Source organism: Anabrus simplex, chromosome 5 (assembly GCF_040414725.1).
Source record: "Anabrus simplex isolate iqAnaSimp1 chromosome 5, ASM4041472v1, whole genome shotgun sequence".
In the NCBI taxonomy this organism is placed as follows: Eukaryota; Metazoa; Arthropoda; class Insecta; order Orthoptera; family Tettigoniidae; genus Anabrus; species Anabrus simplex.
Genome location: NC_090269.1, coordinates 236,365,554 through 236,392,729, shown reverse-complemented (window position 1 = coordinate 236,392,729; position 27,176 = coordinate 236,365,554).

The following is a 27,176-nucleotide window of genomic DNA, read 5'->3' as shown; positions in this document are numbered from 1 at the left end:
CAAGGGGAGAACAAGATACGATCATTAGGTACAGTACCTGGAGTAATTCTGCATGAAGAACACATCATAACAAGAAACCTTGGGGTACGAAGGCCATACACTTACCTGTAAAAAAAGAAGAAAAAGAATTAATCAAGTTTAATCGACATACAAAACAAATTAGTAGAGAAGTAAATTTTTAATACAGCTCCAGAATTGAACATATTCATAATCCAAGCCGAGTATTCCAGACATCAAAACGATCTCATCCCCGCCTGGATGGGCTTTTAAGCTTAACCCTCTATAATACCACAACACAAGCTCCACAATAAAAATGAGAAGCTGTAACATACTGAGATGCTAGATATAAAATTCTGTGTTTTCGGTAACGATCCTAAAAGCGATTTCTTCTCGTTTTTACTTAAGTCTGCATAGATACTGTACAATTACAAACTATACGCCAAGTTCTCTTCAATCTTTCCTGCGATACAATCTGGTGGCAGGTACAATAATCTCTTCCGTAAACAGTCTCAATTTATCCCCTAAAGTGATTCTGTTGCGTCCGGTGTCTAGTAACCATAGGATGGGACGATTATGAAATTCCAGTCACCATAACAGCGGTGCATAAGACAGGAAGGCAGCCTTCAGACATCGTTGATATCCTCCTTAACAAGCATCAACAGAATCTCCGTCAATCGAACAATCCAACACTCCCTCGTCCAGGTCGTCGAGGTCTGCTAGGGGAACGCATGTTCCTTTATTCAAATCTCGCGCTAGTTAGGTTAAGTTGGTACCACTGAGGTTTAGGCCCGTCAAGATGGCAGCAGTGAGGTTAGCGATGCGTTGTTGTCGATGACAGCTGTCAAAAAGCACGTGGCTTTGTTTACCAATTCAAATTTCCCGCGGGAGGCGGAGGAGGCCTCTGGGAAGGCCCCTCGGGAGGCGGAGGCGGAGGAGGCCTCTGGGAGGGCCACCCGTGAGGCGGAGGCGGAGGGGGCCTCTGGGAGGGCCTCCCGTGAGGCGGAGGCGGAGGGGCCCCTGGGAGCCCTGAGGAGGAGGCGGCCGCCGAACTGTCCTATTATACTACTTCAGTATACCAAAACTGCCATTGATTTCCTTCGTAAAATGCACTGAATTTGTACAGAAGAAAAGTATGCTCTCAACGTACCCGAAGCAAGGAGAACGGGAAAGCTTTGGCCTATCTAACGTCCGTTCACGGAATCTGTGAAGCAGCAGTGAGAAAACGCCTTCCGTACGAGCAGCGTAATAGAGGGCTGGTCAAGTTAGTAGTCAGCGCGAAAGGAATAGGTTGGGAGAAGGATCAGACACGTTGACATCACAGATTTGGCTGTTGGTCTTGAAGAAGAAATAATCTCAAAATGCTAAATTGAAACAAGTTTTATAACATACCGAAAATAAAATAAAAACTACATACGTCTAGTCCTATATGGTTTATCTAGCGGACAGGAGAAGTAATTTTTGTCTGTTTTGTTACAGAATTACGGGAAAACGGATGGGAAGATTTTTAGGAAACTTGGTATTTATGCAAGGATTATTTTTGACACAAGACTTTAATTTGATCAGTGGTTCACAAGTTGTTGTTTTTTTCTTCCCAAAGGTATTGTTTTCTTTAGGGTATATTTCAGTGTTTTCCTATTTTGTTACGTCAGTTATTATGTCACTGTTTACGATTGTGGACTGGTGATTGCATGACTCCTTGGAGCCCAAAGGAAAGAAACAAAACAAAAAGAAACACACTGCAATATCGGCATAACCATATGAAGAAGACTTTATTTAATATCCCGCTTGTGTGATTACCCCAATGAAGATATTTTCTTATATATTCACACCTAACTACATTCATCCCATCAGCACAGTAATTAAAACTGAGAGGACCTCTCTTGGTGAAACACACAACTTGACTTTTTACCCCGTTTACCATCACATTGTCTGCTGTCTATCTGACAACAATGACAAGGTTGTTTTGTAGCCGCCCACAATCCCGTAACGTATTTATTACTCTATACAGTACATCATCATCCGCAAAAGGTAAGGGTAAGGGTTATTCTGCCCGAAGGCAGGTCCGAACCTCCGCAGAGGTATTCCTGAGCCGGAGTTTACGTGCGGTAGGGTGGCCAGTTCCTTTCCGCTCCTCCATTCCCTTACCCGCCACCAACAGCGCGTGGCAACCCATATCCGCGAAAAGCCTTATATATATGATTCCAGTTCCTCGCTCATATTATAAACATGTATAAGAAAACATAAAGGTCCAGTAATACTGCCTTGTGGGACCCTCTTTAATCAAAACAGGATCGGATAACGCTCCACCTACTCTGAGTTTTATTCTCTAGAAATTTAGCCACCCATTCAGTCACTCTTTTGTCTACTCCAACAGCCCTCATTTTCGTTAGTACTCTGTCATGATCTACCCTATCAGAGGCCTAAGATAGGTCAATAGCTATACAGTCCATATGACCTCCTCAATCTATATATTGCTATACATTGCTGGAGTCCTACAAGTTGAGCCTCACTGGAATAACCTTTCCTAAAACCAAACTGCATTCTATAAAACCAGTAAATATCATGAAGCAAGAGATAGAGATTTAGATGCGAGCCAGAACCGTACATGGAGTAACAGGATGTTGGGCTCATTCAACAAGAACGATAGCATTAACTGATAATATGCGTCATGCTGATAAGATGAATGAGTAACGACTGATAAGCCGATCAATGGCCGAAGATACTTCAGCCAAGTTAGGGAAGTCTGGCCATCGCAGAAACGAAAATACGAAGTTACCGTGGTAACGTGGCCTTCTGGTCATCACACTTTACAACATGTCCATCTGAATTCCTGGTGTAATGTACCTGTAGTACTAATGCAAGAACTTCAAAATTTATCTAGACCAGAAATGGATCTCGACTGTATTTATTTTGACTGTTAGCGAATAACTTCAAAATTATTTGTCATAATAAAAGTGCATAAAAACAAAGCAGAGCAAATACGTAGGTATTCATAACCTACATAAAGAACAAAACTTTCGTCACGGAAATATACGATTTTATCTCTGTATTTCAACTCTTTGGAGCGCAATCCCCAAATATGAGTATATCCGCTGTCCACTTCATCAGAATAACACAGTTACGTGAATGTCTTATTGAAAATAACTGGAGCACGATATCAGAGCAAAGAATAACCCGTTTATATTTCTGAAGAAGACAGCACCACTTTCCACATTCTCCATCCTTTAGAGCACAGCGTACTTCTCCAGCGTCGAGAAAGTTTTATTTTCTTAGCGTAAATAATTTCGTTGCGTTGTACATCCAGTTTCTGGAGGCAATTTATACTTTTCTCATGAATTCGTCGTTTGTCGTTGATGTGTTATTGGTCATGTGTAAACATTTAAATTAATGTATTTGTTGTATTAAAGCTTCCTATGTAGTTCTTAAAATTCCGGTGCCTTTGAATTTAGAATGACTAGAGCACTGCATCGGGTGTTTCGGATGGTAAGCGAGTAATTCTTTCATCTTACCTGTCTCCTTCAAGATTTTTCGTGGTACTAGTGTGTGTCGTTTGTAAGCAACATATGAAAGTTAGACAAATCGAGTCATTCTGGTTCTTCTGGTTCGGTTGAAGAAGTGGAGAGGACGGGAGTGATTCTAGTTCGTTTCTGAGGTTGCGAAGAACGATCTGAGGACTGAAAACGATTGAAGCAGAAAAACTGACACCAAAGTACCTCAGTATTTCGCCTGCGGAAATGCATTTTACAAAGTCGTGGTACACCTCCGGGTCGCTACTGGTAAGCTTTCCTTTGATAATGTTAACTGATATACATTTTTGCGACTGAAGAATGAAGCCAATTTCTTTGAAGTTTTGAATCGCCAGTTTGGAGAGTTTTTCGGATGCTGCTTTGTCCTTTGCGATCATGACAGTGTCATAGACGAAGGGGCCTAAAACCAGGTACCAACTCATAGGCAAGTCTGGAAGCGACACTGTCCTCGCGGAGCTCGTTGAGGATGAAATATGCCGTAATATTGTACAGGATGGGTGATAAGGAATAGCCCTGCATTACCCCTCTTCTTCCTCTGAAAACACTGCTTTTCTTACAAGTCTTGTCGTATTATTCTCTTGAAGCGATGCTATGATGTTTGCAAACCTGGTAGGTATTCCAAAGCCTTCCACATGACCGATTATCTCGAATGCTTTCTTAATATCCAACAAGATAATTGCCATATCCTTGTTCTGCGCCTGTGTGGCTTGAAGAATAGATAGCAGGACCAAAATATTAATGAGAGTTCGGGGTGAACTACAGTAATGAATCTCCTCTGATCTCAGAGAATTAGAGTAGGCGAAGCTTTATCTAACTCTGTAATAATTAAGAGGGGAATTCTTCAAGGCAGTATTATTGCACCTTCATGTTTTCTTATAAAAAATATATAAATGATATGTGTAAAGAAGTGGAATCAGAGGTAAGGCTTTTAGCGGATGATGTTATTCTGTATAGAGAAATAAGTAAGTTACAAGACTGTGAGCAACTGCAACGTAACCTCGTTAATGTTGTGAGATGAACAGCAGGCAATGGTATTTTCATAAACGTGGTTAAAAGTCAGGTTGTGAGTTTCACAAATAGGAAATGTCCTTTCAGTTTTAATTACTGCGTTGATGGGATGAAAGTTCCTTTCGGGGATCATTGTATGTATCTAGGTGTTAATATAAGGAAAGATCGTCATTGGGGTAATCACATAAATGGAATTGTAAATAAAGGGTAGAGATCTCTGCACATGGCTGTGAGGGTGGTTATGGGTTGTAGTAAGGATGTAAAGGAGAGGGCATATAAATCTCTGGTAATACCCCAACTAGAGTATGGGATCCTCACCAGGAGTACCTGATTCAAGAACTGGAAAAAATCCAAACAAAAGCAGCTCGATTTGTTCAGGGTGATTTCCGACAAAAGAGTAGCGTTACAAAAATGTTGCAAAGTTTGGGCTGGGAACAATTGGGAGAAAGAAGACGAGCTGCTCGACTAAGTGGTATGTTCCGAGTGTCAGCGAAGATATGGCGTAGAATGACATTAGTAGACGAATAAGTTTGAGTGGCGTCTTTAAAAGTAGGAAAGATCACAATATGAAGATAAAGTTGGAATTCAAGAGGACAAATTGGGGCAAATATTCATTTATAGGAAGGGGAGTAAGGGATTGGAACAACTTACCAACGGAGATGTTCTATAAATTTCTAATTTCTTTGAAATCATTTAAGAAAAGGCTAGGAAAACAACAGATAGGGAATCTGCCACCGGGGCGAATGCCCTAAATGCAGTTCTGTATTGATTGATTGATTGATTGATTGATTGATTGATTGATTTATGTACTGAGGTGACGGAGACGCTCATTAAGAACTCTTTCTATTATCCGGCGAAAGATTGAACAGATAGTAATCGGACGGCAGTTAGTGATATCACTGAGGTTTTCAGATTTAGTAAATCAGCACGGTTATGGCTTGGTCCAGTTTATATCATTCTGGTAGTGTTTAGGTTAGTAATCTCATATACTGCATCGTCTTTGATGACTCGCCAAAGTACGTGGTTGGGACCTGGAAACAAATACATCGCATTTACGGAAATGGAGGCAGCCACGGGAATTAACGGAAACAACATGCAGTAGATCGTGCACGGCCACTTACAGTTGGGGAAGGTGTCATCCACGTGGGTCTCTTGTCTCTTGTCTGCAGACGAAAAGCAGAAGTGTGTGGACGTGTGCAGAGAATTTTTACAACGCCATGATCAAGATCCAGCCGACTTCATGACTAGGCTTGTGAATGGTGATGAGACATTGATTGCTCCATTACCATGAGCCACAAACGAAACAACAATCTATGCAATGGAAGCATAGGGGCAGTCCACCGCCAAAGAAATGTCGAACAGTGATTATCACCTGTTCGGGAACATGAAGAAACCTCTGCGTAGTCGCCGTTTTTGCGGATTTTGCAGAAGTGGACACAGCTGTCAAGGCATGGGTACTCAGCGCTCCAAAAGAATGGTTTCAGGTAGGTCTGGAGAGACTGACACATCGATGGCAAAAGTGCAAACAGTTACAAGGAGATTATGTTGAGAAGGTGGTCGTAACAACTTATGTGTAATGTACTTCATTTGGGTAGAAAAAATAAAATGTAGACCAATATAGTCCGCCCTTCGTATATATAATCCTTTCTTTACGAAACTGACCCTCAACGGGTTTGCCATAAAACACATTATTGTACAAGTATCGTACAGAAAGTGGGAATCACACATTAAGTTATTCAGAAGCATAACCTTTTTAATCAAGAAGACGTTTCAATCGCATAGCATAGGGATTTCAGAAATAAAAAACTGCAACTGAAATCAAGGACAGGAACATACACTACGTGTGGGAGTAGGCCTACTTGTTAAAAGTTAAAGAACAAGATGAAAACAACTGTAATGATGAGCCACCAAGTTGGCCAAAACGCAAGAATAATAATAATAATAATAATAATAATAATAATCATCATCATCATCATAATAATAATAATAATAGTAATAATAATTTAGATAAACTATAAATACTAGAAAGGCGAATCATGAGGAAAATATTAGGCCCACAAAACACAGCAGAAGGTTGGAAATTACGAAGTAATGCTGAAATATATAAAAAATAGAAAATATATCAGATGTAATGAGGAAAAGGAGACATATTTTTTGGACATTTATATCGAATGCAAGATAGTAGATTAACCAGTAAGATTTTCAGATATTTGTGGGGTAAGAAATCAACGACAAGCTGGGTCAATGAAGTAAGAAAGGATTTAGAAAAAAACAATATAACAACAGAAGAAATAAATAATAGAGAAGGCTTTCGGGAAAAAGTATTGACAATAGAAGGATTCCAAGGTAGGAAAGTAAAAAAGACTGGTTCAAAGTGGTCTGAAGACAGAAAGAAGAAACATAGTGAACAGATGAAAGCGTACTGGAAGAAAAGGAAAGAACAAAGAAGAAGGAATTGAAATTGGTACGTGGTCCTCTGGTGGCCCATTCGAAAGAAGATGAATAATAATAATAATAAATAACAGTGATATCCATAGATATCCCTAAACAAAATGACAAGACAAAAAACCGCTATAAAGTGCCAGCACAAGAGAAACTAAATCACACGCCAATGAAAGCAACGAAGAATCCGAAGGGAATTTTCTCTCAAACAATAATAAACGACGAATTAAAAGTACTCTGCAGCCGTCACCACCGTAAAACATACCAATAATGCAAAAACTGTTTTCAATCATTAATGTTGGGATCGAAGTCCTGTCAAAAGGAATGAACGCTTCGCGCCTGCATTCAAATAACACGCCTTGCATTGAGATGCGGAATCGCTGCAAAATTATTCAAGAGAGAAGACAGCTAATGAAAACGAAGCGACGTTAGAGCAAGCCAATCAATACCTCTGTTTGTAATTATGAAAGACATTAATGAACCAGCTCGTGAATAATACATGTGAACAAGAGGCAAATGACTTAATAAAGATGGCCACAAGAAGCCGTGTCAGTCACAGAGCCTCATCAATGTGTTACGAGCGTATGAAGGACTGAGAAACCAGCTCACATTGAGCGAATAAACGTACTTCTTCCTGACCTTTTCTTCTCAAATATCTGGCGTCGGCAATAATGTGCACTGCGCCTAGCTTTACGGACATATGCCCTTCCTGACGCCAGCCCCATGAAGAGGGATGTATTCACTACTACATGCTTTTATGATGGCGTGAGTTGTTTTATGTTGGAAACACTCAGCCACCGAGTTAGAGGGATTAACCAGCCGGGCTAAGTAGCTCGGATGACAAACGTGCTGGCTTTCTGAGATCAAGTTGGCGGTTTCGATCCCGTCCCGGCTCAGTCCGGTGGTTTTCGAAGGTGTCAATACATTTACCAGTAGGGACAAAATTCCGGCACCTCAGCAGCTCTTAAAACGGTAGCATTAGTTAATGGGACGTAAAGACAATAACATTATTATTATTAGGATGTAACCAGACATGGTTAAAATCCTTGATCCAACCGGGAATTGAACCCGGGCTCTATGAACCGAAGGGTTCGACCATTCAGTCAAGAGGCCAGACTGAGCGAATAAACGAACTGTTTCGTTTTAATTAGTGACAGAATGTAGGCGGTAATTATGTCTTAATTATGATGATGGTCGAAAACCTTGGATACAAAGGTATCAACGAGGCGGGTAAAAAAGACAGTGGAGGCGTGAACGAGGAGGGGGAGAGAGAAGATGAGCGGCTGCCCACCCAAAATGTAACACTCTGCACTCTTAATGTGATGCTCCGACGTACCATTTCCTGTTGTCGTCATATATAGAAAATCTTCAAATATATGTTTATTCTAAGCATAGCGGACGAGTAATGGCGCAATCTAAGACACTCTTTGACCATATCACGCCTATAAAGTAGCAGTTCGTGGATTTTGGAATAGATCTTTCCTGTCAAGAAAAGCAGCCACTGAACGGAAAGCCAAATTTTATCTAACCGTACACTTAGACGACTTTTCTTCCTTGTGGTCACGAAGGATGGGTCAGGAAAGGAAGGGACGTGACCTTAATTAAGGTACAACTCCAGGAAATTGCCTGGTGTGATAACAGGAAACCACGGAAAATTATACTGAAGGCTGTCGACAGTAGGGTTCGAACCCACCATCTCCCGAATACAAGCTAACAGATGCACGGACCAATACGCGCAGCCAACTCACTCAGTACTCAGAAGGCTACAATGAACTGTAGTCAGGATCAAAGAAAGACGAAAATAAACCTATAAAATTTAAAGATAAATGTTGGTCTCTTTGTTTTACGCCCCACTAACAACTTTTGTGCTTTTCGGAGGGGCCGAAGTGTCCAGTGTTGCCAACTTAGCGGATTTTCCGGTATATTTGGCGGAATTAGAAGACTGTCGGCGGAGAAATACACCATTTAGAGGACAGCGGATTTTTGGCGGAATTCTAGATTTATTATAGCGGAATTTAGCGTTTTATCCATTTTACTTTTTTTAAAAAATTTGTACTCCAGTCTGTCTCTAAGCTATTCCGTATTTCATGTCAGGAGCTAGCAGTCACATGAGGAAAACATGTTATTTGAATTTGATGTTATGAGATCGTGGTATCATAAATTTGTAATGAGTGGGGAAAGGGTACTTATCTCTTAGTTGACGAATGACGACAGATAATGAAACTCTGAGAGAGTAGCATTTATATTTATGCTATGAAGGAAGACCGTTTAATGAACTGGCCTGTTCTGCGTGTGGCCCTTGAGGTAGAGGATTCACGTAGTTTGCACCCGGCAGTAAAACGGCTACAAGTTTTAGCTCGCCAGCTCGCAGGCAGGGGTTAATCCCAGTGGAACTGAAGATCAGGTGAACAACAACAACAACTACTACTACTACTACTACTACTACTACTATTACTACTACTACTTTGGATGGTAAATAATAAATTGAGATTGGCTCCACATAAGAATGAGGATGTAATTTTGAAAGGTTCCAGGAATTGGAAAAATGTCCGTTTCTTATTAAATGACACAGTGATTATCCCAGGGAAGTCTGTACGATACCTTGGGGTTCTTATTGACAAGAATTGCACATTTGGTGCACATGTGAAGGCAGTAACCCAAAAGCCAGAGAAGAAGGCATCGGCATTAGCCAGACTTATGCCTAACATCGGGGGACCAAGAACAGTTAAGAGACAGATTATGTGCTCTGCAGTATATTCCATTTTACTTTATGCTGCACCTATCTGGCACATTGCACTCAGGAGGAAGATTCACCGAAGAGCTATGGCAAGAGTACAAAGGAAAATGCTGCTCAGAGTTACCTGTGCATATCGAACTGTTTCGACAGCAGCTTTACAAGTTGTAGCTGCCAGTATTCCCATTGACCTCCTCGTTGTAGAGAGAAAACTTTGGCATGAAAGGGGGGCGACTATATCTGCTGAAGAAAAGAAAGCCTTGAGGAACCAACTCTTACTAGACTGGCAAGACCGATGGGATGGCACAACCGATGTTGGCCAATGGACAAAAAAGCTAATACCCGACATAGGAGACTGGCTTAAATGTAGACATCGGCAGGTAGATTACTGTCTGTCGCAGATCCTGACAGGACATGGAAGATTCGGCGTATACGCCATGAAGATGGGAAAGACGCAGGGAGATGGTTGTCGGTACTATTCTGAAAGGGATACAGTAGAACATTGTGTTCGATGGGAAGAAGAACGAAGGAAAGCCTGCCAACAACTTGGCCGACGACTCACGCCAGGGAATCTGGCTCAGATTATGTTAGAGAGCCCGTTTGCCTGGAACACAGTAAAGGCAATGGCAACAAGCATTATGGGGATGAAGGAAAAAGAAGAGAAAGGAGGAACTTAATAATATACATCACTCCATTCTGATGTCATGCCGACAAGCAGTTCCAGAATGGATTGAGTGAAGAGGGCAGGGGTTTTTAGTTGGTGGAAATCCCAACTCCCACACAGAGTGGTGTCTTAAAAAGATTTTCCCCTGCCATAACAAAACTACTACTACTACTACTACTACTACTACGTGCGTATGGACCCAATGGATCACGCAAAGCTCTAACGATTCTGTTTTCTGAGTTGCCAAACAGCTCTCATCCTTTCTCCGTGGATCCTTTTTCGTTCTTCTGTCCACTTTGCTCCAGTCTTCTTTTTCACTTCGTTCTCTGGTTGCACTTTCCATCCATTAATTGTTTTCCTATAGAGGTTTCTGTCCGCAGTGTCATTTGAGTTCATCTGGGCTTTTTCCAGATCCTTCTTCACTTCCAGTACCCATGGAATATTTTTTAGATGTTCTATGTAGGTGAGAATCGTGTGTGTCAGTCCACTTGCCGACAGTCTGCGGACGTGCCCATAAAATTTCAGACGTCTTTTGCGGATGTCTGCCGCAATGTTGGAAAGCTCTTCTGTCACTTTGCATGACCTCAGTCTATATCCATCTTCTGTTTTTCGGGAGCCGAGAATTTTCCTCACATTATTATTATTATTATTATTATTATTATTATTATTATTATTATTATTATTATTATTGCCCATTATTTGAGATCGGATTTCTTGGCGGAATTTTAGCGGATTTTTAGTAGTAATTAGCGGATCTTGAAAATATAAGTTGGCAACACTGGAAGTGCAGGAAAATTGTTCCATAGGATTCCTTTCATGTGCCAATAAATCTACTGACACGAGTCTGACGTATCTGAACACTTTCAAATAAGTTACCACTGGACTGAGTCGGTATCGAACCCGCCAACATGAGTTCAGAATGCCAGTACTATAGCATCCGAGCTACTTAGTCCGGCTACTATAATTTAGTCTTTCCTCACAAATTTTTTTTCAATACTACATTCTTAGCAATATAGTAGGTCAGCAATTCGTTTTATAAATAATACACTTCAAAATGAAGAATATTTCAACTGTACTAGAATATCAATAGTATGACACTGTATACCTGAATATATGCTACCGCTTTTCGCACACCTGTGGGGTCGCAGGTACGAACTGTAGCGCACAGGTGGATTTGCCCCTAATTTTGTGCTCAGGCGGCTAGGACTATACAATTCACCGGTGGTCCATAACCCGTTAGAGGAGAGATCCTCACTTGGACTACGTGCAAGTAGGGCAGCATCCTGCTTCATGAATTTACCGAGCTCAGAACACTTTAAGCAAGCCTCGGACCTATGGGAGTAATGGAGTCCCAGTCCCATTTGACAGGCGAGGGGCTCCTTGAAAACAACTTGGCGAACGAAATGAAATTCGATGGGGAGCTATCAATATTAATGGGGCTTATGAAAGAAAGAAGGCAGAACTGGCTGAGTCAGCAAAGAGGATGCATTTGGATGTGCTAGGAGTAAGTGATATTCGGGTAAGGGGAGATAATGAGGAAGAGATAGGAGATTATAAAGTGTACTTGACGGGTGTTAGAAAGGGAAGGGCAGAGTCTGGGGTAGGGCTCTTTATCAGGAATACTATTGCACGCAACATAGTTTCTGTTAGGCACGTAAATGAGCGAATGATGTGGGTAGATTTGTCAGTTGGAGGAATTAGGTCAAGAATTGTGTCCGTGTATTCACCATGTGAGGGTGCAGATGAGGACGAAGTTGACAAGTTTTATGAAGCATTGAGCGACATCGTGGTCAGGGCCAACAGCAAGGATAGAATAGTGCTAATGGGCGATTTCAATGCGAGAGTTGGGAATAGAACTTAAGGATATGAAAGGGTGATTGGTAAATGTGGGGAAGATATGGAAGCTAATGGGAATGGGAAGCGTTTGCTGGACTTCTGTGCTAGTATGGGTTTAGCTGTTACGAATACATTCTTCAAGCATAAGACTATTCACCGCTACACATGGGAGGTTAGGGGTACCAGATCCATAATAGACTATATCTTAACAGACTTTGAATTCAGGAAACCTGTTAGGAATGTACGAGTTTTTCGTGGATTTTTCGATGATACAGACCACTATCTGATCTGTAGTGAACTAAGTATCTTTAGGCCTAGGGTAGAGAAAGTGAAATCTGTCTGCAAACGAATAAGGGAAGAAAATCTCCAGGACGAGGAAATTAGACAGAAGTACATGGATATGATTAGTGAAAAGTTTCGAACAGTATACAGTAAGCAGGTTCAGGCTATAGAAAGTGAATGGGTGGCATACAGGGATGCTGTAGTAGAAACCGCAAGGGAATGCCTAGGAACAACTGTGTGTAAAGGTGGGAAAAGGAGAACATCTTGGTGGAATGATGAAGTGAGAGCAGCTTGTAAACGTAAAAAGAAGGCTTATCAGAAATGGCTCCAAACAAGGGCCGAGGCAGACAGGGATTTCTACGTAGATGAAAGAAACAGAGCGAAACAAATAGTTGTTGAATCCAAAAAGAAGTCATGGGAAGATTTTGGTAATAACCTGGAAAGGCTAGGTCAAGCAGCAGGGAAACCTTTCTGAACAGTAATAAAGAATCTTAAGAAGGGGGGAAAAGGAAATGAACAGTGTTAAGAGTAATTCAGATGAACTCATAATAGATCCCAGAGAATCACTGGAGAGGTGGAGGGAATATTTTGAATATCTTCTCAATGTAAAAGGAAATCATCCTGGTGGTGTTGCAAACAGCCAAGCTCATGGGGAGGGGGAAAATGATGTTGGTGAAATTATGCTAGAGGAAGTGGAAAGGATGGTAAATAAACTCCATTGTCATAAGGCAGCAGGAATAGATGAAATTAGACCTGAAATGGTGAAGTATAGTGGGAAGGCAGGGATGAAATGGCTTCATAGAGTAGTAAAATTAGCGTGGAGTGTTGGTAAGGTACCTTCAGATTGGACAAAAACAGTAATTGCACCTATCTATAAGCAAGGGAACAGGAAGGATTGCAACAACTATCGAGGTATCCCATTGATCAGTATAGCAGGCAAAGTATTCACTGACATCTTGGAAGGGAGGGTGCGATCAGTCGTTGTGAGAAAATTGGATGAAAACCTGTGTGGTTTGATACCACAGAGGGGCTGTCAGGATCAGATTTTCAGTATGCACCAGGTAACTGAAAAATGCTACGAGAGGAATAGGCAGTTGTGTTTATGTTTCGTAGATCTAGAGAAAGCATATGACAGAGTACCGAGTGTAAAGATGTTCACTATACTGGGGGACTAGGGAATTAAAGGTAGTTTATTAAAATCAATCAAAGGCATTTATGTTGACAATTGGGCTTCAGTGAGAATTGATGGTAGAATGAGTTCTTGGTTCAGGGTACTTACAGGGGTTAGACAAGGCTGCAATATTTCACCTTTGCTGTTCGTAGTTTACATGGATCATCTGCTGAAAAGTATAAAATGGCAGGGAGGGATTCAGTAGTAATCAGTCTGGCCTATGCTGACGACTTTGTCTTAATGGCAGATTGTGCCGCAAGTCTGCAGTCTAATATCTTGGAAGTTGAAAAGAGGTACAACGAGTATGGTATGAAAATTAGCCTCTCGAAGACTAAATTGATGTCAGTAGGTAAGAAATTCAACAGAAATGAATGTCAGATTGGTGATACAAAGCTAGAACAAGTCGATAATTTCAAGTATTTAGGTTGTGTGTTCTCCCAGGATGGTAATATAGTAAGTGAGATTGAATCAAGGTGTAGTAAAGCTAATGCACTGAGCTCGTAGTTGCGATCAACAGTGTTCTGTAAGAAGGAAGTCAGCTCCCAGACGAAACTATCCTTACATCGGTCTGTTTTCAGACCAACTTTGCTTTACGGGAGCGAAAGCTAGGTGGACTCAGGATATCTTATTCATAAGTTAGAAGTAACAGACATGAAAGTAGCAAGAATGATTGCTGGTACAAACAGGTGGGAACAATGGCAGGAGGGAACTCGGAATGAGGAGATAAAGGCTAATTTAGGAATGAACTCGATGGATGAAGCTGTACGCATAAACCGGCTTCGGTGGTGGGGTCATGTCAGGCGCATGGAGAAGGATAGGTTACCTAGGAGAATAATGGACTCTGCAATGGAGGGTAAGAGAAATAGAGGTAGACCAAGACGACGATGGTTAGACTCGGTTTCTAACGATTTAAAGATAAGAGGTATAGAACTAAATGAGGCCACAACACTAGTTGCAAATCGAGGATTGTGACGACGTTTAGTAAATTCTCAGAGGCTTGCAGACTGAACGCTGAAAGGCATAACAGTCTATAATGATAATGTATGTATGTATGTATGTTACGGCCTGACGCCAACCCTACATGGAGGGATGTAATCAGTATTGGGTCGTTCTGTTCTGGGTGGTAGTGTATCGCTGAAACATATGTACTGCATAATCACCCAAAAAAGAACAAGCGCATTGTTTTGTATGCTCCTCGCATTTAATATTTTATTAGACTTAATTTTGATTGTTGAAAATGAAAATCCACAGCCTATTTCCAGTCATTCGACCAGGTCAGGAATGCAATGAATGAAGCCCCCATCGAGCGGCGAGGATAGGAATTGTGCCGACTGCCGACGCCTGTTGCACTCCTCTGGGGCAATGATTAATGACTGACAGATGAAATGCTATTGGAGGGTGTTGCTGGAATGAAATATGACAGGGAAAACCGGAGTACCCGGAGAAAAACCAGTCCCACCTCCGCTTTGTCCAGCACAAATCTCACATGGAGTCACCGGTATTTGAACTACGGAACTCACCGGTGAGAGGCCGGCGCGCTGCCGCCTGAGCCACGGAGGCTCTCAATTTTGAATATTTTGTATAATTCACCTATGTAGAAACAAACCCTGTTGATACCAGCAAAAATATTATATCTATAGGTTCAGGCGTTTCGGAGGAAAGTGTACCTTCGAGCCATCAATGATCTTACGCAACACCATGCGCTCATTGTTTTGAACAACATTCTTCCTGGCTTTTTTTTTGCATTTAATTGGAGTCGACAATTGCCTCCTTTGTCTCACTGATAATAAGATGAACTCCTGATGTGAGTAGTAAGGAACAACTCTCTGCTGTTTTTCAATATGTAACCGGCGATGGTAATATTGAAGAAAGGTTTATTTGTTTAACAGGTATAAGTTCTGACAGAAAAACTGATGCTCTCTTGAACAATGCTCTCAGCATAATGAACGGTTTCGCTTGTTCAGACAAACTTATTTCTCAGACATATAATGGGGAAGCAGTCATGGCAGGGGATCATAATGGATTGAAATCAAAGCTCAGAAAGCATTGTAAGTCAGTTATATTCGTTCACTGCTACGCCCACCTAAATCTTGTGATCCTTTAGTCAGTTAGTTTCATCAAGGAAGTAAAGCTTTTCTTTATCACACTCGCAGTTTTTGGAACATGTTTTCTAAATCAACAAAGAGAATAATTCATGCTTTGGATGTGCACTTGAGAAAACGAATTCCCTCTGTTCTTCAGATTCGCTGGAAGTTTCAAAGTCGTTTAGTGCGAACACTGAAAGAGCACAAAGTTAACATGGAAAATTTATTTGGGGAAACAGTAAAAAATGAAAACTCTGAATGGGAATATTATGCTGTTACACGCGCAGCAGGCTTATTATGCAAGTTAAGGGGTTTCCTTCTCAGTTTCCTTTTAATAGGGTTTTCAAACATCTGTCAGTACTCTGATACCCTCTTTCAAGTACTCCATAGAAAATTGTCGGGCATTTCCTACTGTAATAGAAAGTTAGAAAATTTCCAGAAATACTTGCAAAATTACAGAAGTGAATTTAATGGGCTTTGGAAGGAAATGGCAGTGTGTGACAGTGAGACAGTGTGTGACAGTGAGCCTCATGCTAAGAGAATTCCTCTAAACAATGACCCCGGTGCTGATAAATGTACGCGTAACTACAGATGATTGTTCTTTGAGGTTACTGATACCGTAGGACAATGCGTATGTCAGAGATTTAGTGAAATTTCAAAAATACAACTTCTCTATCTTCTTGACTTCAACAAAAAATCCCAGACGAGGCACTTGCATTAACCGTTGTAACGAATTTGGTTGAAAGTTCTCACACACAAAGGTAATTGTTTGATTTCGTTGGGCTTAAAAGTGAATGATGTGTGATTTATGGTGATCCTGATATGAAGAATAATAGTGTCTCCAAGCTGCATCGATATATGAGAGCAATGGATCTTTCCACAGTATTTCCTGAAACATTCAAACTGACAGCTTTAATCATGAACATACCAGCAACTAGTGCTTCGATATAAAGATTTCTAGTGCTTGAAAAGAATAAAAAACAATATCTTCGCAATACCCAACATTGTAACTGTTCCCTCTCGTCAAAACACTTGGGGAGATGAAAGTTATTATCTTGGGACACATGAATATTAAATAAACTATTTGTGGCTTGCCCGCAAATTGCCACGCAAATAGAAACAATTAACATTCCATGGTTCCCCATTTCTCCATGTAATGTTTGGGCGCCATGGTTACAGTTTTAAATAAAACTGTAAACCAAAATTTATATTTACTAGCATAGAGACTTATACTTAAATCACAGGGGTCGGATTTTAAATAATTAACCATTAAGTATCGCTTAAGAAAGAAAATTAACGCAATATAAAATACAAATGAATTTATTATACAAAAAAATGAGATGAATCGGAAAAGTTTCCTTAAAGCGTGGAGGAATTTATAATTTACTGAATTTACTATTGCTTGCTTTATCTAATTGAAGCTCACCAATTGCAGCTTTCGTTGACGTCATCTGGTTTCCGTGGTTACTCGTTCTTTGCTTCTCGATGTAGACTTTGCTCCATGGACATCCTTCCTTCCTTCCTTCTCTGATATGGTACGGGCTATCTGGACTAACACTCCCTACTTGCCTAGTCTTTAAATTAGACATTGGCCCTATACTTGTAAAAACTGATCAGCGTTGATCGTGAGAGGAGAAAATTCAGAGATATGAATTTTTCCATATTAGTAGAAATCTCAATCCAACTGAGCTATACTATTTATACGGTACCGACTTGTACCAAAATTCCATGGACTTGAACTAAACATAGTTCTTCGTCCATAATATTTACTGAAAATAACACAAGCCATAAGCTTGTTTCGTTTCACGTAGATCCGATAACATTACCGCAACTAAGTACTGTATCGAAGCGATTATACATTGTACAAAAATAACTATGTCGCGGAGCGACCACACACTGTTTCAAAAATCAAATCACGTCGTACAAAGTCGATGTTCACAGTAGAAGTATTAGTGATGGAGTACCCGTAGTTAGGTTGTCAGGTTGTAAGGTCCCGTTCTCGTGTTGAGAATCAGTATATATCCGGGCTCACCCCCAATCTTGGTAACAATTCAATCTCAAAACTCATATACAACGAAGTATCTGATTCGATAGATCGAAGCATCAACTCCCCTCCTCTTCTTCCTTGACAAGTCCAGAAGGCGTGGCGATGATATAGCTGACCAGCTTGCAAGCCTCGCGCACGGGTCGCTGTTTACTAGCCTTGGTCATAAAATAAACCCATGACTCACGCAAAATCCCAAGCTTCAAGAATAACCCTCCGTATACACAAATATGAGATGACATGAAAACAACAATGTCTCAACATATTGACCGTATTTACAACATAATGAATTCTTATCCTACATAATATAATAATTTAAATAATAAAACGATGTTATCATATATACAATATGATTCCAAAATGCATTGATTACAAATGATTGACGTTGAATAAATATGTTATTACAAATAATTGCCGATGGCGGATAAACTTGATATCAAATGATATCGCGTAAAATGATTTTATATTAAATTAGTAGGGCTGGAGAAGCCTGGACGGTTACAACATGAAGAAAGACTCTCAGCCCTTGCTCTGATGAACGCTAAAGGGAACCTTTCTGCAAAATATACGCTCTAGCTCTTCATTTCGGGCCGATGACCTAGATGTTAGGCCCCTCTAAACAACAAGCGCAACAAGCTCTTCATCTGAAGACGAGGTCGTCGACGTCTTTGCACAGAAAAACCGTAGGATCCAGCTGATCTACATGAAGTTGGTTAAACGTAAGTTGTTAAATTAATGTAATTTACACTATCCGCATGATCTTAACTATCCTAAATTCTACCGTATGCCCTTATTATTTAAGGCTCTGATGAACCGGATAACGTAGATGCACGGAGTATATTATAGGATTAATGAAAGATTCAAAAAATAATTATTGTAAATGTACATCATTTTCAGTGTTTATTCTATATAGTAATAAACAGAATATGTTAGCTATACACTACGATTTATAGAGAAATGTCATTTTATGTTTAGGTAACATTCTCGAGATTTTTTTTAGAAAATCTGCTAGTTTACATACCCCAGTCAAAAAGTCAGGCTACGCCTCTTTTATGAGGTAACGTTAAGAGCAATGCAATTTAATAAAATCTTACTCTATATATAATGTAGAATTCCGTAGCGAAGCACGGGTATTTCAGCTAGTTAATTTATAGATATGTATATTAATATCACCACCTACACAAAGCAATTGGGCTGTTAGTTTTAAGTATTTACGGACTGAAATGTAAACGCGTTATTTCAAAAGTAGTCGTCATGACAAACTAGACAAGTTTCAGTATAACGTATTACGCTCATACTGTTTAGGTCGAAGTCACCGTTTATTATTAGCGGCAGTAGAGCTTGTAACAATTGCCATCTTGTTATCAGGTGACGACGCAATTACCACAGTGATTGATGAACTGATGTGCACCTCAAGGACAGTTTATGGCTTGTCAGAGAGGGATCATAATGATCAAGAAACTGTTGACAGGCCTTATACTGCAGTATCCCCTAGACATCACTATCCCCCATCTATTTCAGTTAATTGGCGTCTGTTGGAGAACTTGGCCGTCCAATTTCTGGAAAGACAATTCTGTCAGACGTGATCCAATAAATATGTTTGCTTCTTCCATAAATTCACTTACCAGTTGCGTCGACATATTAACACGAGAGTAGCTGGTTGTGAATCAATACATACTATAAAATAAAACGATCATAAAATTTACACAATCTGCAAAACAAATACCACTTAATTTCCTAGTCGAGACTAAACCATAACGGTAGTTGAAATGCAAGGTATTTCGTTCAAAAATGCTTTTATTATTATTATTATTATTATTATTATTATTATTATTATTATTATTATTATTATTATTATTATTATTATTATTGTTGTTGTTGTTGTTGTTGTTGAAATAATCTTCACCTGCAGCTTCCAAAACCTCGAGGGACACATATTGACTATGGAAGTACCAACAGCATTAGTAAGTCAAGAACTTTTCTAACATGGGCTAAAGTGAACCAATTTCACCGTTACGAGTTTGAATTGTTCCGTGAGAATGAGCTCACGGTAGTCAGGCACGTGAACGAGAGATCGATCAACAAATTACCCACATTCACCTTATATCACTTATTTTTAGTTCGGTCTTAAGACCAGGAGCTTGTATGTATGAGCTGCAAATAACAGTCTCATTTAAGGACGGGAGGCAATGTCGAAGTCGAGTACGGCCGGGTTCCATTCCCACTTCTGCCACAAATTTCACCCTTTCCTCTAGAATAATGTTACCACAATTATGTCATAATATTCGGGGACATATGAAAACAAGTAAAACCTACTTTTTTGTATTAAGCTGTATGTTAGTTTGCCATTTAGTTACATAGTTCCATGCACAACTTACAGGATAAAGACACTAATTGTATTTACAAAAAATATTCGTTCTAGTCGCATAATATTTACTTTGTGTTATCACTTTCACCGTTCAAGGCACATTTGTGCTTTTCTGTACTCACTCATTCTTTAACACAAGCATTCCCGCTGTTCTGGATACTAAATATTGTTTGGAATAAAGAAAAATCAGCAGAAGATTAATTTGCAATTTCAAGGGGAAAAGGAAATTCCTTCAACATCGAAATACTTGATGAACACGTTTGTTGATTACTGTAGATATATTTTTCTAGTGGCTTTACGTCGCACCGACACAGATAGGTCTTATGGCGACGATGGGATAGGAAAGGCCTAGGAGTTGGAAGGAAGCGGCCGTGGCCTTAATTAAGGTACAGTCCCAACATTTGCCTCGTGTGAAAATGGGAAACCACAGAAAACCACGTTCAGGGCTGCAGACAGTGTGATTCGAACCCTCTATCTCCCAGATGCAAGCTCACAGCCGCGCGTCCCTAACCGCACGGCCAACTCACCCGGTAGATATTTTCAAACTGTATAATCAATTCTAATAATATTCATGGCCATGCAGGTGTACCATGTGGACACTCCAACAAACTGTTGCAAACCAAATAGAAGTTACACACGGTGGAACTGGCATCACTTGTATATAACGGCATTAACACACTGCACGTGAGTGCGAGCAGTACAGCAAAGATATCGCAACCAGAGAACACACTGAAGGGAAACCATAAATACTACTCGAGTGTTTTCGTTAAATACTGAGTAAAAAGTTATAGAATGTTATTGTTCACGTAAAACCATACCAATAATGAAAATTGAAAATCCAGGGATTTCTCGAGACAAGTCATTACATCCGGAGACATTCCAGAGACAAATCTCCTCCCAGGACAAAATACGAAATTCAGGGACTGTCCATGGAAAACGGTCACGTCTGCTACTAACCCTACCCTACAGTAGCGTTTCTCAACCAGTGTTGCCAACTAAGTGTCATTTGAGTTCATCTGGGCATCTTTAATAGGACTAACAGTTAAAGCAGCGTATTCCAAGGATCCGCGACGCACAATTTTTGCAACTAGTTCTACTATTTTTAAACACTCTGTTCAATTCCAATGTGATATCCGTCGCATCGTCACAGATAGGTCTTATGGCGACGATGTGATAGGAAAGGGCTAGGAGTGGGAAGGAAGGTACAGCTCTAGCATTTTCCTGGCATGAAAATGAGAAACAATGTAAAACCAATTTCAGGGCTGCCGACCGTGGGGTTCGAACCCACTATCTCCCGAATGCAAGTTCACAGCTGCGCGACCCTAACCGCACGGCCAACTTGCTCGGTTAACAATCTTGTCCCCTGATAAACTAGCACAATTAAACAGGGTGATTCAGAATGAATTCGATAACGTTTAGTATGTTGTGCAGGAAGGGAAACTGATCATTTTTCAAGCGGGGACCCACGTTCGAAAATGCAACGTTTGGGCGCTGTGGACGTCAAAGTTCGGCAACGCGTCGCAAGTGGGGATAGGTGAGCGTTCCACATTTTGTGAAAAGATCACCACCAATCCAACAAGAGTATCACTTACCGCATTCCAAACGAGGCCCTCAAATTTCGACTTGCTACGTGATTGCAGAGCATACATCGACGGTGCAGAGACTGAAGCACATTGTCAAATTTTGTACTGCAGGTGTAGATGTCATTATTTTTTGACATATTTACAAATTTGTAGAATTTTCATTACACAGGTAATCCTTTATATGTAGCCTGCTGTGTATATAACTTGGGAATTTACTTTCGTGAATGTTTTGTAATTTAAATTATCTTGCAGATAATGAACTCTAGCAACAGCGGTAGCAGCAGTAGTGAGAGCAATTAAAATATTGAAATCAGACCACCTTCAAGTTCAATGACTTTGTCCTCAAAGAGAAATTTCGTAGTAGTATGGCCACATCTGAATGCATTATAAATGCAATAGGACAGCATTTGCAGTCACAAACACGAAGAAATTATTTACGCACACCTCACGAGCAAATTTTGCGTGTACTGCATTGCCTATTTAATAACACGTAGGTTAAATTTCAGTCTTGGATTGTAGCACTTATTTTTTACGTAATAACAGTCGATCGTTCGATGCCACTCTTCAGAGTATTCTAAAGCATAATGCAGTAAATTTCCGTCTAACACAAAACTGTTGCGTTTATGAAAGAAGTTCTTTAAGTTTTACAAGTTGCAATATTTTGCCTGGCACGTAAGGGTAACTTCCTAACATCCATGAAACATATTGACAAATTTGTCAGATATGATATAATTGTCGAATTTATCGCACCTGTCGAGTTTTATATAACAAAGCCCTGATGGTGAACGAATGACTGAAATCGATATAAAGTTGTTACCGAAGTCATCCCCGATAAACAAACTCTCGACCTTTCCCTATTGTTACGGGGTTACCCGTGGACGCAGAGGTGAAAGAAGGTGCCGGGGTGAATGGGTCTAACTACAAGGTCAAGAGTGGAATTTAAAACTTTAACAAAGGTTATATTTTCTTTTCTTTTTTTGAATTTCAAAAAAACAACGAATAACAATATAACAGGTCCCATAGGCAGGTTAGAAATGAGTCAAGTAAAATTCTACAAGTCCTGGGCTTCAAGCCCCTCGCTTACATATCCTGAGCTACACGCTCAAATTTAAAAAGATCACAACTTTACTTAAGGGCCCTTGCTCCAGCAATTACAATATCAGGCCTCCCAGAGGCATATTTGAAAAAGAGCTAACGTGCTCTCAGTTCTCAAGCCTACTCAAGGCAATATCAGAAAATTTTAATTACTTGCCATCAAGGCACAACTTACAAAATTTGAAACAGGGGTATCTAGTACCCAATCTATTGGGCCGTAGCAGAAAAGAACAGGTTAAGTAAATGGCCCGAGCACAAAATGAATGAAGGCGAAATATTGCACTCCTAGATGTGAATTCTTAAAACCTAAGGGGCACTACGCCGATGAAACAAGGGTTATTCCCAAACTACTGAGGTGACTCGTATAAGAATAAAGACATTACGGAAAGGAAGAAAACCAGTTACAAAACGTAGTCACCTCAAACCAATATGAAGGGGAGCTCGAGAGGGTACAGTTAAAGATTTTATGTTTTACATAAGCCGGCAGAAATTACATTTTCAGAAAAGTAGGTTACATAGTTAAAGTTTCGGACCTCCCCCTCGGGTTAAACTGCAGAGCTGGCAAGAAATAAAGATGCTAATAGGCCATTACCTTGCTGAAGAACTGCTGCCAGATGAAAGAGGCGCCTCCCGCCTCCTGCTTGACACACACACACACACACACACACACACGCGCGCGCGCGCGCGCACGCGTAGTTAAATGTCGATCAAATGGCCAACAGACGTGAAATTCCGCAGTTTATAAACCCTCGGGGAAAGTTCGAGACCTTTCATGAATGAACTAGCCACACCCTCACAATTTTATTAGATAACATCAAAAGTGACACTCAGAATCGAGGAAGAAACCTGTGATGGGCAGAAAATTAATTACAGTAATTCATGATTGGCTAAATTCAAAACATAATTTAGTAAAAGCCGCCAACCCAAAAATGAATGAACATAATTTAGTAAAAACATAACTTATGAATACAAAATTTCTTCAAATCAAAGTTCTTCCACTTCGCACCAGGGTGCATGATTTTTTTTTTTTTTTTAGCAGTGACCTCTGTTGAAGAAGGTCCAAACTTCTTGATGACTGGTAAACAAAACACGTAGAATTTCATACAGTATATGAAACTTCACAATAAGAAAATTACGTCCAATTACTGTAATGACATCTTCTGAGTAAAGGTTGAAGTAGGTCTAGTTTCAAGTTCACGATTTCTCCAGTAGAGGAGTTCTTTTAGGCGCAAGATTAAATGTGCGGCTCAGAGGTGTACCTCCCGGTACACCTATAATAATAGCATAGATCACCGAGCAAGTGGCTGCGCGGTTTGGGTCACGTAGCTATCAGCCTGCATTCGGGAAATAGTGAGCTCGAACCCCACTTTTGGCAGCCCTGAAAATGCTTTACTGTAGTTTCCCATTTTCACATCAGGCAAATGCCTTAATTAATGCCACGGCCACTACTTTCCCAATCCTATACTTTTCCCATCCTTCCGTCGCCGAAAACCTTCGATGTGTTAGTGCGACGTTAAACAAGTAGAAAACAAAGTAGCATAGATTACCCTCAACATACCACTGATATATGCCTCTACTGGTGAGATGTAGTGTTTGCAGTGCACTATGTTTTCTGGTATGTGTTATATCAAATTTGTTACTTTAATTGACCTGTCATTCTTGGCTTTGACAATATGAAAGTGACTGAGCTACGAGTGATGCTAGTAATACCATTGCCGGGCTGAGTGGCTCAGACGGTTAAGGCGCTGGCCTTCTAACCCCAACTTGGCAGGTTCGATCCTGGCTCAGTCCGGTGGTATTTGAAGGTACTCAAATACGACAGCCTCGTGTCGGTAGATTTACTGGCACGTAAAAGAACTCCTGCGTGACTAAATTCCGGCACCTCGGCGTCTCCGAAGACCGTAAAAGGAGTTAGTGGGACGTAAAGCAAATAACATTATTAGTAATACCATTGCTTATGCAGCCAGTCCCTGTTATGAATGGTGTGAAAATATCGCTCATATGGTCGGTTGGTGCATGCATTTCAGTGGGCTTGGCAGACTGATATGTAACAGCAACGGCTGGCTCGGTGATGAAAGCAACGGTAAACTACCTCACTCCTCATTTCCCTAGTACGCCTGTTCAGTGACGTCTAGGCTATTTATGACAGCTGTTGGCGGAGCTGCAGAGGATCAAACCAGCCTTCGGGCTGATACCCAACATACAATACGTAGAACTGTCACTGCACTTGTGGTTTATTTTGCTATTGGCTTTACGTCACATCGACACAGATAGGTCTTATGGCGACGATGGGACAGGAAAGGGTTAGGACTGGGAAGGAAGTGGCCGTGGCATTATTAAGGTACAGCCCCAGCGTATGCCTGGTGTGAAAACGGGAAACCACGGAAAACCATCTTCAGGGCTGACGACAGTGGGGTTCGAACCCACTATCTGCCGAATACTGGTTACTAGTCGCACTTAAGCGACTGGAGCTATCGAGCTCGGTCGCTGCACTTGTGAACCCTCCTGTATTCATATTCGATTAATTCCAATGACTGTATCGTCAGCCCGTTTGAAGTGCGCCGATCTCTCCCCTGTTTATTGCTAAATGCTATTTGCGAGTAAGGCTCCCCCACTCCGCAGTGGCATTGTGGGAGTAGACAATGATGATGAATGGGATGACGTCATTCTCAAAGGATTCCGCCACTTGCCGTAAGTGTACATCAACCAATCATTATCAACAGTAATTTTGCAAAGGGAGTTCAGTGCAGGGCAGACAGGTGCGTTCAAGATCAGCGTTGTCAAAAATGGCTACTGGTTGCTTCCGTTCTCTTTTAGCTGTAAGCCTGTACCCCCAGCTCTTCGTGCTCTGAGCACTCGTGCTCTTACCACGCCAATTGTGAGGCACTGGCACTGCGTGAATAATGGCTGCTTTTTATTATAAACGTAATAATAATAACTAATTATAAAACACAGGTGTTAACATTTATTTTTGTGTTAACATTTCATTACTTTTATTATTATTGTTGTTGCTGTTATTATTATTATTATTATTATTATTATTATTATTATTATTATTATTATTAAATAATTCTGTACGATTACGCTAACGAAACCGGTGATCACTATGTATTTATTTTTGTATTTTGTTTCCTCGTGCTAAGGATAATGTGGTTTGCTTTATTTTCTTCTTCTTCTTCTTCTTCCTCCTCCTCCTCCTCCTCCAGGCCTTAACCCCAATTTACTGCGGAGGGCACTTAATATGGATTTGGGCCAGCCTTACGGCTGGATGTCCTTCATGACGTCAACCCTATACGGAGGGATGTATTCGTTACTGAGTGTATCTGAGGTGGTTATAAAAATAGTAGTGTAGTGTAGTGTGTTGTGCATATATTACGAGAAGTGTACTGAGACGAACACCAACATCCGTCCCCGAATCACAGTTATGAGCTATACGCAGGTAAAATCCTCGGCCGGGCCGAGAATCGAACCCGAGCCCCCTCTGAACCGAAGATCAGCACGATGACCACTCAACCAAGGAACTGGACAATGTGGTCAGCCGCTTCCTTCCCACTCCTAGCCCTTTCCTGTACCATCGTCGCCATAAGACCTATCTGTGTCGGTGCGACGTAAAGCAACTAGCAAAAAAATATTATTATTATTATTATTATTATTATTATTATTATTATTATTATTATTATTTAAAAACAGCATTACGCTTACATAGGCCTATATCAAATACTAGATTTTGTCCTTTATCTCGTTACCCTATGATTGCATTTATTGAACAAAACTTCTGTATTTAGAAGAGAGTAATTTTTTATATTGACACCGACATGTGGTCGCCAACATAAACCGTTCTTACTGCACTGGTATGTTTTGTCTCTACTCACTGAACGTGTCGTTGTTGCGTCATCTACCCTGCACTTCCACTGAAAGCGTTCCGGTGGCCTTTGATTTCACCGCAACTGCTCTACACCACGTGCAGTAAATATATCTGCAGGTTCCTTTCTTTTGCTGTTAAACGAAAGCAGTAATTAACACATGAAACTCAAATCAAACTCAAAATAATAAGCTTTTCCGAAGCACTGACATCCTGCATATTGTCTTGTACCTCGTCCACAACTAAGTACTGCCCTTCACACTGAACTACAAAATGAGATCCGTTATCAGTAGTAACTGAACACCGCACTTCGCACTGACGTTGGTACCAAGCTATGCACAAACCCCAGCACCGCACCTACAAACTAGTCTTCCTAGCACTTCAATTCAGAGCTTGGCGACAGTCTTGTTCAAGTGTCGAATAACCAGGAATAATATTGTCACGCGGCTACTGTTGGCCTCTGATGAGGGTTTGCG